The sequence below is a fragment of the Rhineura floridana genome, chromosome 7 (genome assembly GCF_030035675.1).
Source record: "Rhineura floridana isolate rRhiFlo1 chromosome 7, rRhiFlo1.hap2, whole genome shotgun sequence".
Taxonomy (NCBI): domain Eukaryota; kingdom Metazoa; phylum Chordata; class Lepidosauria; order Squamata; family Rhineuridae; genus Rhineura; species Rhineura floridana.
The window spans coordinates 78245377-78259526 of record NC_084486.1 but is presented as its reverse complement, the minus strand read 5'-3'; the positions used below and the strand labels follow the sequence as shown (position 1 = coordinate 78259526).

General features: G+C 45.8%; 1 protein-coding gene across 9 annotated transcripts in view; it reads left to right on the top strand.

The window, feature by feature from the left end:
* Positions 1-14150, top strand: part of ADD3 (adducin 3) — a 243710-nt gene that overhangs the window by 20886 nt on the left and 208674 nt on the right. For 2 of the 9 annotated variants that reach the window (XM_061636049.1, XM_061636046.1), the window contains exon 2: positions 8478-8565. The exons of the other annotated variants lie outside the window; for them this stretch is intronic. The gene's annotated coding sequence lies outside the window, so the exon portion shown is untranslated. The remainder of the gene's footprint in view (positions 1-8477; positions 8566-14150) is intronic. 9 annotated transcript variants of the gene reach the window in all.

The following is a 14150-nucleotide window of genomic DNA, read 5'->3' as shown; positions in this document are numbered from 1 at the left end:
CACATAAAGGCCATGTTTGCAAGTCATGCTAAAACATGGTTTAGCAATATGTGCACTAGCAGGAAAGAGCTGATATGAGGCTCAGGCTCAGGCTCCCACAAGATGCAGTAATGGCCACCAGCTTGGACGGCTTTAAAAGAAGATTAGACAAATTCATGGAGGGCAGGGCTATCAATGGCTACTAGCCGTGATGGCTGTGCTCTGCCACCCTAGTCAGAGGCATCATGCTTCTGAAAACCAGTTGCCGGAAGCCTCAGGAGGGGAGAGTGTTCTTGCACTCGGGTCCTGCTTGCGGGCTTCCCCCAGGCACCTGGTTGGCCACTGTGAGAACAGGATGCTGGACTAGATGGGCCACTGGCCTGATCCAGCAGGCTCTTCTTATGTTCTTATGTATAACCCACATGATTGCAGCCAGGAGGATTTCAGCATTTCACCTTTCCATAAAGATCCTGGGCCTGATGAGTGTTTGAACCAACAACATCTGGAGGGCACCATATTGGTTACTTGTTGTTTAGTGTAGCTTGCAAACATGGCCAAATATAGTCACAATGGCTTGTAGCCACATTAAACCTGTGTGGACCTGAGACTTTCAGAGATGTTCCAGACCTTTCCCTCAAATACCTTAAAAAAAGTTTTACATGTGGAGATAGAAAGGGGAAGCATGCTGGCAGTATTATATCCAATAGCTCAGTAAGCAATTGTTCTTGTGTTCTGGCCAGTGGGCACAAAGGTACTTAGATAACTGACAAGCACTTCGGAGCTCATTTTTATTCACATCTACAATAAATAACTCTACACATATTAGACTACCTGTATTTCAGTTCAAGTGTTTTGCATCAGTTTACCTACATACCTCTCAAGCCCCTTTACCAGAGATTTCAGGCTATGGACATGCTTAAAACAGATCACAAAAGAGTGTCTCACAGCTGTGACGTCTAGCATTCTGTATCTAAATTCTGGCCTTACAGCTGACCTATACTGTGCTAAAAGAGTAATAGGTTTTTGTGTTTATATTTTAAAAATATAAATATCATGTTTTTATATTTGGCTCTTCAGACTAGATTCAAAAGTAGTTTATTAAAGGAGTAATAAAATACAATCCACCTGGTTGCAGAATAAAAACAGATACAACAGCTATACTGAACTCATTCCAGTCTGGGTTTGGACCTGGTTTTGGCACAGAATCTGCCTTGGTTGCCCTGATAGATGGCCTCCTTTGAGGGAGACACAGGACTGTTGCTGCCGTTTGATCTCTCAGTGGCATTCGATACCATTGTAGTACAGAAGGCATCTACCATCCATGATCTGATCCTGGATGAACGTGCAGACCTGACATGTATTACGGAGACCTGGTTGGATGAAGCCTCATTCTTGAGGCTATGTGCCCACCGGGTTTCCGTTACGCACAGCAGCCGAGGGTTGGAAGGCGGGGAGGGGGAGTGGCAGTTATTTACCGAGAGTCGCTGCTCTTTGCCAGACCTCCCCTTCGTGGGACTAGCTTTGTTGATTGTATGTACTGGAGGTTGGGCTCGAAGGGCAGTTTAGGGATCCTGCTCGTGTACCGCCCGCCCCGCTGCACGGCAGACTCCCTGGCCGAGGTGCTTGAGGTGATCTCGGACGTGCGAATGTTGTCCCCGGAACTGTTAGTTCTGGGTGATTTTAACATAAATGGCGAGACCACTCTCACTGGAGCTCCTCGGGATTTCCTGGAAACCATGGCTTCCTGGGAACTGCGCCTTAGTAATATTGAGCCCACCCATGTAGCCGGTCATACTCTTGACCTTGTATTTGTCCCAGGGGGGGAGGGTAGTGTGCTGAAGTTAGGGGCCAATTCTTTTACCCCTGTGTCATGGTCAGACCACTATCTGGTAAAGATGGATCTCTCGATGCCGCACGCCCTCCGCAGGGGTAAAGGTCCTATTAGAATGGTCCGCCCCAGACGCCTGATGGATCCAGATGGTTTCCTGACGGCGCTTGGGGAATTAGAACCTGCTGAAGGTCGCCCGGTCGAAGCCCTGGTGACGGAGTGGAACGAGAGGATCGCCGGGGCATTAGACCAAGTGGCTCCGAAACGTCCTCTCCCCCTGAACAGAACTCAAGTAGCACCATGGTACACACCACGGTTGCGTACTTTGAGACAGGAGGTGAGACGACTAGAGCGCCGGTGGTGGAAGTCTCACTCCAAAGATGCTCGGACACAGGTTAGAGCAGCAATAGCTGCCTACCAAGTGGCGGTAAGGGCGACAAAGAGGGAATTCTTTGCTGCCTCTATTGCATCAGCAGAGTGCTGTCCCAGGAGGTTGTTCCAAGTGGTCCGAAGCCTGGTCGGTCCAGCTGCTCAGGAACCCTTGGAACAGTCTAAGGCCTCCTGTGACAAATTGGCAAAGCACTTTGCTGATAAAATCGAGCCCCTGAGGAGCTCGATTCCGTGCGCCGTGGATACAGTGAGTGAGCTAGAGGTGACCAGTTGCAAACCGGTCAAATGGGATCGATTTCGGCCTCTTCCTTCTGAGGATGTGGACAAGGTGCTCTCATCTGTAAGGCCTACCACTTGTCTAAATGACCCTTGCCCATCGTGGCTCCTTATGAGCTGCAAAGAGAGATTGGGTGAGGGGATCAAGGCAATGGTTAATGCATCCCTGCAAGGGGGTGTTATGCCACTAGCCCTCAAGGAGGCTATTATTAAACCCATCTTAAAGAAGTCCTCCTTGGATCCCCAGATTCTAAACAACTTCCGCCCAATTTCAAACTTACCATTCTTGGGCAAGGTCATTGAGAGAGTGGTGGCAAATCAGTTGCAGACACACTTGGATGAAACGGATTATTTGGATCCATACCAATCGGGTTTCAGGACTGGACACGGAACTGAAACAGCCTTGGTCGCTCTGGTCGATGATATGAGGAGGGCAATGGATAGGGGAGAACTCACCTTCCTTGTTCTCCTGGATCTCTCAGCGGCTTTTGATACCGTAGACCACGGTATCCTTTTAGATCGCCTGGAGAGTTTGGGATTGGGAGGCACAGTTCTACGGTGGTTCCACTCCTTTCTCTCTGATAGGCGCCAACAGGTAGCATTGGGTGATGAGGTTTCAGACCCTTGGCCTCTCAATTGTGGTGTGCCACAGGGTTCTATCCTCTCTCCCATGCTATTTAACATCTATGTAAAGCCGCTGGGAGAGATCATCAGGAGATTTGGGCTGCAGTGTCACCAATATGCGGATGACACTCAGCTTTATCTCTCATTCAAGTCTTCACCGGAGAGGGCTGTGGAGACCGTATCCAAGTGCCTGGAATCCGTGAGTGGATGGATGGGCAGGAACAGGTTGAAGTTGAACCCTGATAAGACCGAGGTACTACTTGTGGGAGAGAAGGGAGGGTTAGGAGATGTTGACCTGGTATTTGATGGGGTGAGGTTGCCCCTACAGGACCAGGTCCGCAGCCTCGGGGTTGTTCTGGATTCCAGGCTGTCCATGGAGGCTCAAATTTCGGCTGTGAGCCGGGCAGCTTGGTATCAATTACATCTTATACGTAGGCTGCAACCCTACCTCCCTGTTCAACAGCTTCCACTCGTGGTGCATGCCCTGGTCACCTCTCGTCTGGACTACTGTAATGCGCTCTACGTGGGGTTACCCTTGAAAACGACCCGGAAATTACAACTTGTACAGAATGCAGCGGCGCGCTTACTTACCAACAGCCGCCGCCGGGACCACATTACGCCAGTATTAGTTGGTCTACACTGGCTACCGGTTGTTTTCCGGGCCCGATTCAAGGTGTTGGTTTTAACCTTTAAAACCCTGTACGGTTTCGGTCCAGCTTACCTGAAAGAGCGCCTCCACCGCCACCAACTATGCCGCCCAACTAGATCAGCCAAACAAAGCCTTCTCTCAATCCCGCCAACCAAAATAGTTAGGTTGGTGGGTACTAGGGAGAGAGCCTTTTCTGTGGTGGCCCCCACTCTCTGGAACTCCCTCCCATGTGACCTTCGACATGCCCCTTCCCTAGAGGTATTCTGCAAGGCCCTGAAGACATGGCTATTCCAACAGGCCTTTGAGGTCCTTGGGAAGAGTAACTCTCCTTGATCTTGTCATCGTATGCTGTTAATATAATTGTTTTTATATGTATTGATGACTGTCCAGCATTTTTATTTACTGTTATTAATATGACTGCATTGTTATTGTTGTATTTTATCTCATTTTAATGTACGTCGCCTAGAGTGGCCATTTGCCAGATAGGCGACAAACAAATTAAATATTATTATTTATTATTATTATTGACCATGGTATCTTCCTAAACCATTCTTGTAGGTTGGGAATTGGACTGTTATATGATGATGACTGTTTTAAAGTGTTTCTGCTCCCATCTGCATGGACACTCATTGGGGTGGTTATGTGTCTATATCCTGGCAGCTTAGCTGCGGGATGCTGCAAGGCAGTCATCAGGAGGTTTGGGGCACACTCTTGTTAGAATGCTGACGACACTCAGTGCTGTTTTTTAAATCTGAGACTGGAGGGGCTGTACACAAGCTGAATCAGTGCCTAGATGTGGTGGTAGGCTGGATGAAGGCTGATAGACTGAAGAAGACAGAGACACCGTGGATGAGTGGTTCTTAGGTTGGCCTGCTCTGAAGGAATAGGTTCACAGTTTAGGGGTGCTCTTGGAACCATTTTTGTCCGTGGAGGCCCAGGTTGCTTCCATGGCGAAGGGTGCTTATTACTAGCTTTGCGGGTGTGTCAACTGCACCCTTTCCTGGACAGGGATAGTTTGGCTACTGTGACACATGCATTGGTGTCCTCACATTTATGCTGTTGTAATATGATCTGTGTTGGGCTTACTTTAAGGCTGGTCCAAAGGCTGCAACTGGTGCAGAATGCTGTGGCCTGGGTGGTGAGTGGTGCTCCTTACTAGTCACATTTCCTTATATTTGCAATGGCTCCTATTCCAGTTTTAAGATTCTGTTACTTACAAAGCCCCAAACAACTCTCGACCAGGTTACCTGAAAGACCATCTTCATCCCCACTGCATGGTAAGGGCATTAAGATGAACCATCTTTACCTGCACTGCCTGGTAAGAGCATTAAGTTTTTCCACAGCCTGATAATTATCGGTTTGTGGTAACATGGAGGCTGGCTTTTTTTACTGGTGGCACCAGTGTTGTGGAATGTTCTCATGCTGAAATACAAGATGCCCTATCAGTATTGGCATTCCATTGGCTCTTGAAGGAATACCTTTTTAGACAGGCATTTCGTTGATCTCCAGACTTGGATCTCCTGATTTGCTTGTTTCAACTGTTTTTATAGTTATGTGGTTTTAATGGGCATGTTTATTATACATTTTAATTATGGATGTTTTCAATGTAGTTGTTTTACTATGTATTTTAATCACAGTTAGCTATATTATTATAATTGGGTTTATTCTTGTCATTTTGCTGTTGGCTTTTGTTTGTGAACCACTTATGATGATAAAATACAGATAAAGTATCATTTTAAAAAATGCTTGGGTTAATAAAAAGTGTTTTGTTTTGTTTTGCTTTTTTGTTTGGCACCTAAAAGATAAATAATGTTGGAACTAGGAAAGTCTGTTGGGGAAGACCTTAAATAAGATTCAGTATTCAATAAAATTTAATAAGGTGCCACAGTCCTTTCTCTTACAGACATCTGTCTAACCTCTGGTGGAGAAGAATGTCAATGGATGATATTGTAAGGGCCTGACTATAAGTCCATCTAGTACAATATTTACCTCTTTAGTTAAATATTACTGTTCTGAAGTGCTTTCAGATCCTTGGGCAAGTTTCAGTGGGAAACAGAACCCAAAAGAGATCTTTTATTACAAGGGTGGGAATCTTTGGCCCTCCAATTCCCATCAGCCCCAGCCAGCACGTCCAGTGGCACAGGATGATATCATTTGTAATCCAGCAACAACTAGAGGGTTGCAGGTTTCCTATCCCTATCTTATGGAAACAGCTGTTTGGGGCTAAACAACATAATAAACATAGCAGCAAGCATCCTGCTTGTCAAAAATCTTTGTTCCCCTTCCTAAAAAAGGGAATCAGTGTCATATGCACTCATTTAACTATGCAGAAGTGAAAAGCAGTGTGCAGATTTGTATTCTGCCATGTACCTTAGGTATCAAGAGAACAGAAAGGGGCAAAAAAGGTATATCTTGGTGCTTAGGCTGTACAAACAGTGCTGTCTTTATGTGTGAATTATATATTGATTAACAATCTGTGACATAATTAAATATGCTTAAAAGCATTTATTTCAATGAGCTCTAGCATGCTTATCCTATGTACTGGATTGTAACCATTGTGTTTTGCATATTTATGAAAATGGTTACATAATCATGCTCCTATTTGCATGTTGAATAATCTCCTTGTTTGATGCTACTTATCAGCTAAGGAAGCAAACGTTGTAGTGTTTCCCTTAGGATATGGTGGGGTGGGGTGGGGTGGGAGAAGAAGAAGAAACAAGTTCTGAATAAGTAAATGTATATGTCAATAGGCATCACTGGCTGCCAAGATTGTACATTCACTTGTATGCATGCTTTAAATGCATAATTGAAATCCAATGTGTTCAGTAGGACTCTGAACTGGATAACACTCTTAGGGAATTAGATAGGAAAGGGTCTTTCCAGGATCATTTAGTATGACCTGTTTACATTCATTATTGAGTTCAGAGTTGTCTCCATGGTGATGCAATAATTGTTCTTCATTTTATATTACAAACAAGAAATACAGAGCAGGTAGCGCTACTGTTATACCTTTTGGCCTCTTCTGAAAATAGGATTATATTATATAAACATTACTCACAATTCCCATTGCTGGTTACATAAACTTTAACAGCATCATAATGGGTGCAAGAGGCCAGCCCCAGCACATGTCAAATCCCTGGGACATGCAAAAAGAACTAAATGTGAGGGTTGAACTCTCAGTTTGCAATTGGCTTTGCTTCTGGGATCCAGAAATGTGCTCACTCTTGGGGAACACATCTGTTATCCTTGTGATTTTCCCCATGATCTGCCAGACCTCATGCTGAGGCTGATCACATCAGAGAGATGTCCACCACCACCCGCTGTCTCCAGGCTCTGAAAAGTGGAGGAATGACTCCAACTTGTACTAAGTAGCTAACAAGTTTGCAGAGCAGTGAGGTATCTTTCTCCATGGCTCAAAATGTTTGCAGTCAACCTAGAGTGTGGGTTTAACTCAGTGTGATGTTAGAAGTAAGACTTTCTTCTCCCTCAGAAGGGCAGAGTTGGCTACTGCAAATTTTGGCATTCTACCAAGGCCAGCCAAAATTTGGCAAATGAAAGACTGATTCTTTGCCTCCCCAGAATGTTCTGTCCATGCCTTTAGGCTTGGGATAGAGTTCGGTGATGACCACACATTAAATATTATTTGGATACAGGGTAGTATAATAAAATGCATTAAGAAAATCTAATTGCACAGATGCTATTGAATTAGTATTTTATTCCATAGAAAACATGGCAGGGAGATTTGAATTATGATATTTAGATATGAAAATACCGTGTGCCAGAAATTTCTTCCCTCAGGTTCCAAAATAGGAGTCAGTGATTAACAGTTAAGTCATTGAAGCATACATGTTAGTATAGCAGCTCCTGTGTTGAAGCATAAAAGCTAGTGTCTGAGGTAGGGGTGTGTGTGTGTGTGTGTGTTTAAGGGATATGTCTACTTCAGGACCACTTGTCTGCAAATGATGTGTCTGGTATGCCTATAAAATGGTATTAACTGACAAGAGTCATAATTCAAAAAGAGTTTATAAGAGTTTTTTTTTAATTTTAGAACTTTAAATTGACACTCTTGTATGAAAAGCAACTATTTCTCTCTGATTAGAAGACCCCTATAAACATTGGGGAAGAGCATCCATATGCACTTCTGGCAACAGTCCTACAAGTTACTAATACAGATTGGACCACATCGCTTTTAAGTCTGAACTTTACATGAGAAACTTTTCCTAATATCAACTCCACATGGTAATTTCCCATGCTGGCATTTCAGTTCTAGAGGCCCTTGTTCCCACAAGACATCCTTGCACTCAAAATAATATAACTAGCCAGGCACACTGCTTGATCTCTCTTAGTCCTGTAGTGTTCCCAGGCAAATGTATAAACCAGGGGTGGGGAACCTTTTTGGTGCCACAGGCCAGATCCTTATCAGGATCTACCTCACGTGCCAAATTTGACAAGTGGGTAAGTATAAAAGTAGTTACTCTATGTTTTTTAATACGTGATTATTCAAAATTTAGTTTCTAACTTTCCTGCCATAAGGCCATGTAAATAACATTCACCATTACAGAATAAGTGAGAGTCAGAAGAGGATTGTAGGGAGAGTCAAATGAGGGCAAAATCATGGCATGATTACAATGTAGCTTGACTTTGGTTATTTTTGTGTGCTTAAGTTACCTTTCTGATCCCCACTCTTTTCTCAAGGCTAACTAGTAGGCATGCTTTTTTACTTCCATATAGAAATAAGAACTGCAAGAAGAATGCTACTTTGTGCAAATGAACAATGAAACTTAATTTCAGTTACTGAGAGATCTGTCACCTTCTCAAGGTCAGTTGCTGTTTCAATAAATTGAAGCTATTGTACTGTAACATTGGGTCTTGTACAGCAGTTTCTGACCTGGAGGTTGATTACTTGGAAAGATCCATGATAACACTTTTGTTACTTAGGTTCTAGACCTGTCTTTTTCCACTTGAGAGCAAAATACTTTGAAAAAACTACCCATGAGGGGATCTCACACATATGTTGTTAGCTTGCTGGACCTAATTTAGGGCCTGCTTACCTGGTATGCAGGAAATCCATGATCAACTCTCTGAACATCACATTACCGCCACCAGTTCCTGGCTGCAATTTATCTCATGGTCACAAATTACAGATGCTGGTATTCTTTCTTCATGGAGCAAAGATCAGTTGGGGAAAGGAGTTTGACTGAGAAAATGGCACATGGGAAGGCTAAATGTCTCCCTTATCAGCATCACTGCTCCAATCAAATTAGTAGCCCATGTGCTGGTATTTCATATGAAGCTCTGCTCGCTGCGCAGCTGACGAGCGGGGCATGATTGCAGGTGGGGGTGAAGACGCTGCCCCATCTGTTAATGGGGCAACGTCGTGTGTCGCGCCCGTGACGGCAGCGTGACGCACAGCGTAAGGGGCGGGGACTATAGGACTATTTAAGTCCAGCCGCCCCTCCTACCTTCCTCTTCTGCTGCTCGACGTGGACAACGAGGGACAGAGTGGAACGCAGCGCGGTGAAACGGCAGTGGCTGTTCTGTTAAGGCCGCACGGTCGGCGCCATTTTAGGCGCTTGGTTTCTGCGGCACACGGGCCTCATTAGGGGCCGATTTCAGCTGCTTTGCTTCCCCATGGGGGGTGGTGGAGCCGGTTCCGGCTTGGGGGTGCTGGAGAAGGAGCGGCTGCGGCTGGAGCGGGCCTCGTGAAAGAGGCCTACAAGGCTTGACAGGGATGGAACTCACTCACCCCTACTGGCTTGAGGTTTCTGTTTCATGGCTGCTTTTAGCAGCCAGTTTAAGCAAGATCATAACAATCCCCCCAACGGCTGGTTTGAGGCTTCTGGCTTCACGGCTGCTTGTAGCAGGTAGTTTAAGCAAGATCACACCTTCAGGGGCAGTGGCTCATACTTTTACAGTAATTAACTTAGTATTGTTCCTCACATAGGTAATTATATTATAACTATAATTTAGCCAGTTGGTTAAGCAATATTACACACACCTACAGTAGTATAAGTAATCAAAATAATTTTAAGCGAAAGCTGCAATATTAATCATACTTTGCAGACAGTGACTTATTACAGTTGGTAGTTTATAATATTAAATTGTGCTTGTCTTTTCTGCGGCTAATAATAATAATAAATAATAATAATGTACATGTGGTTTTGAACTAAGGATTGGATAACAGGAGCTGGGGGGGTTTTAATTAGAGAAATTCTACTTTATATGCACTGTTTATAATACTTATGACTAATGATTGTAATTGTATCCATTATTCTATGGTCAGGACAGTCGATGGCTTATGTTATTACTATTATTATTAATAATACTATCATAATGGTATTCATAGTTATAATTGGGAGCCAAGGACTGGTAATGAGGGAGTCGCATACAGTTATTGGGTATAAAATTAATAATAATGTTATAATTATAAGTCAAGGGTGGATTTAAAGCAGTAATGCCACCAAGACAGGAAAAGGGGGGGTCAAAGGTCCCCTCATAAAATGCGGGCCTTTGGGCAATTTTGAACCACCACCCCCATACGCCTGGAATAGGTTTTGGTGTAGTGGTTGGGGTGTTCGGACTGCGACCTGGGAGACCGGGGTTCTAATCCCCACTGACAGCTGTAGGCTCTGAATAAATTACGAGAGAGAAGGCGGCACAAGCCTTTGGATGTGAGTTCTATTTGGTCAGGCTTATATTAGATTCAAGGTACTTTGTGCTATTAATTTTATTACATGGTAGCTTAAATGACAGTGATCCTTTTCAAGTGTCAGTTACACATTCCTTGTTAACTCTGTGGCAGAACTGGCATTTATTTGAATTTGGTCCCAAGAACTTGGGCTCATATCAACAAAGCTTATGGCATTAATTATATTTAAGGAAGGACATGCAAATTTCTGCAGGGATTTGAAGGTCTAACAGACGATAGTATGGCTGGAGCAGTAGACAGGAATACAGAGGAAAAGACAGAATACTTATCAGATTCTTATCATTTCCAGGATCTTAGACTTTCTGAAACGTGTTACCTTGACAGAATCTTAGATGCTCTTTGATGCGGAGGCTGCATTTTAAGATCCAGGCAGACTCTTCACCCCTTCCTGAGGATTTCACGATAACAAAACCTTTCTTTGTGGGATTTCTCACCACAATTACTTGATGTCATGCATAACATGCAACCCTTACATGGATACTTATATTTGATTGGCGTTTGACACCGGCTAAGAGAAAGCTGCGGCAGTGGGGACCAATGCTGGGATACAGGGCTATCCTTAGTCTCTTCGATTTAGCAGAACTGGGTGAGCTGCAATGAACTAATAGTTGGTAAAGTGTACTTACTCATAAATGATTTCCTTCCTTTTTGCAGACGGATATGTGCAATGGAGATAGGAGGCAAGAGGCCTTCAAAAGGGTAAGAAGGAGCCACCGGCTGCTTAGGGACAGGTGTCCCTTCCCCAGTTAGACTCCGGGTACTACGAACTTTGTTTGCAGGCTACCTGGTTTAAGGGGACGTTTGTTATGTTATAGTGTTTGCCTTTTGTTTCCCAATCTCATACCCCAACTCCCGGCTGGCCTTTATGGCCTCCAACTCATGGCTGGCCCTCATGGCCTACAATCTTCACCCTGTTTAGTCATGGCAATAACGGCTGTGGTCAGAATGTACAGAAGTACACTTGGTCAGGTTTCTTGGCCCCTTCCTGGATGCCCCAGGCAGTGTAGGGCCCTAAGATGTAGTGGGCAAATTACACCTGATTCACGCCACTCTTATTTAAAGGGGCAGGCAGTGAGGGGTTCACACTAGTTAGTCTAGGATCAGTGAGCTGCACTTCATCATCATAGTGCGCGCATATGCCTTATGCATTTGAAGTGGCAGAACATTACCTACGGAATGCTATAATTCTCACATGGAGTGCTTCAGAGCCTGCCGTGAGGGGGCATTCAGGAGACAAGTGGGCTCCTAAGCAGTGGGGCACTATCTGTCTGAGTCGCTGTTCATAGGTATGGCAGCTTTTGGGAGGCATGTTAGCACCTGAGGTTTCAGCTTATAGTATGAAGGATCCTGCCCCTGTGTTCAAATTTCTGTAACAATATTGACTCTTGCCCAGGGCTGAAAGCTGCACAGGGGCAAGCTTGAACCATCCCAGATGAGATCCTGGATTGGGACCATGAAGTGTTTCCTTTCGGCCCTCTTGATGTTAGGGGTCTTTTAAGGGGGTTATTATGCTATGATGGGGCTTGAACACCCATACTACGAATTCAGGGTTATGGCTGCCTTATGCACCGACCTGGCCGTGTGGTTCTCTTTCCTGCGGTTGCAAGCCTGGATTCGGGAAGGGGTTTTAACTATGAATGTTACCTTTCATTAACTCTTTTCCGGGGTTGGAAGGCGACTTTTGGACAGAAGGGCTTATGGCCTGGGGTCGGGTCTCATAACTCTCTTATAATTAGGAACACTAGGATTCATGGCCCTTGCCTGTTCCATTGTTCTGGGAGAAGTTTATGCAGGGCGTCAGAGAAGGCCATAAGCCTAACTATTGCCCTAGCGTGATCACCAGCTATCAGAATGCAGAATAGGGCAGCAGGGGCAGTGTGAAGGGGGGCTAATCCCGTGAGCTGTGCACTGGCATTCCCTTGGATTCAATGGGTTACATTGCCCCCAGCATGCTCGCCAGCTTCCAGAAAACAGGTATTCAGGAATTCTGGGCCGGCAAGGGCTATATGCCAGAGTGGCCTTTCCGGTGAGTCACCTGCTGATATTCCTGGTAGACGGCACAGCAGAAAAAGGGGCATGGCAGTGTGAGCACTTCGAGGTAAGCTTCTTTCTTAGCCAGGCTGGCGGTTTTTTCCCTATCCCCATCGACTCTTCTCGCTGGACATTTTATGGGTGTAGTGGACCAATGGGAAATGGTCTGTTCCTTTAGTTAAGACCCAAGCTATTCCAGGCAGTGGCTCATACACTGTTTTTGAGGCTTTCAGGAGAGAAGAGGTGGTGGCTGGCTCTACGTGAGACCTCTCTCGGCATGCCCTCCAGTTTTGATGTTTCCAGGGAAGGGGGGTTATGCTTGCTCAATGTGGAAGGTCTAGAACGGACCAGAGGTGTAAGGGAAGGCACGTACGGTTGACCTGGCCTCAGCGCCAAACCTCTGCCAAAGGATATTTATTCACCCATGCTAATCTGGACCCCCTAGCTATAGGCCATATATGCCTATCTGGATCAACAATACCAGTTTTGGCGTTAACAAAACAAGCATTGCAGGGGCTGGGGTATGACCCCTTCCAGTCTGGAACCTATTCAATTAAAATGGGAGCTGCTTTTATGGCAGCAGGTTTTAGTTTCCCCCAGGCACTGGTACAGGACGTGGGACTTTGGTCCTCTGATGCATATAATGGCTATATTCCCCCCTTTTAGAGGGCAGGGGGATGCGGCTGCCTCACAAACGAGCATTGTAGGGGCTGGGATACGACACCTTACAGTTGGAACCTATTCATCTCGAATTGGAGCTGCTTTTATGGCAGCAGGTTTTAGTTTCCCCCAGGCACTGGTACAGGACGTGGGACTTTGGTCCTCTGATGCGTATAAGGGCTATATTTCCCACTTTTAGAGGGCAAGGGAATGTAGCGGCCTCACAATCTTCATTGTTTTGACAGGTTGCTGGACAGGGATAGAGCAGATGCACATCCTAATATGCGGCCACAGCATGGTCTTCCGGGCACCCTGGAGGGCAGTGAATTCGAGCATGGGCTCGCAGTTGGGCCTCAGTAGAGGGGCTGTTGTGCAGTGGCTTGACCGGCAAGGAATGCATGGGGAGTGGCTCCTACCTGCTCTGTTCCAGCAAGGTGTGGTGCGGATATTTCCGCAGGCAATGGTCATCCACCTTGGTGGTAATGACCGCGGCGTGAAGCAGGGCAAGGCCCTCAGCGTACAGGCATGTAAGGACATGCAAGTGATAAGGCAGCGTTGGCCTTTGGTGCATATGATGTGGTCAGACATGGCGTGGCATATGGGATCCAGCTGGAATTGATCACGCATGGAAGAAGGTCAACCGGCAAATTTGGTGGGCTCTTCTTGGGCAGGGGGGGTTGGCCATTCCGCATCCCCGCATTCAGCACTGGAAGGGTGAACTGTACAGGGCCGATGGCGTTCACCTGTCTCATGCAGGTAACGACTTATTTTGGGCGACCTGCAGGGGTGTCTGCGAGAGGTGTTTCTCGGCAGTGGGGTAAAGGGGGACTAAATAGAGATTTGTCCCCCTTTTGTGGCGGGAAGGTGCAGAAAGGGAAATAGGTAAGGACAGCTAGGTGGCCCCCTTAGGCACCTTTGGAGGTGATTGGCGGTTCCAGAGGCCTGTCTCTCAGGGCTTTATGGCTCAAGGGCAGGATATGGGCTGCTTCTGGGGCCAACTTATC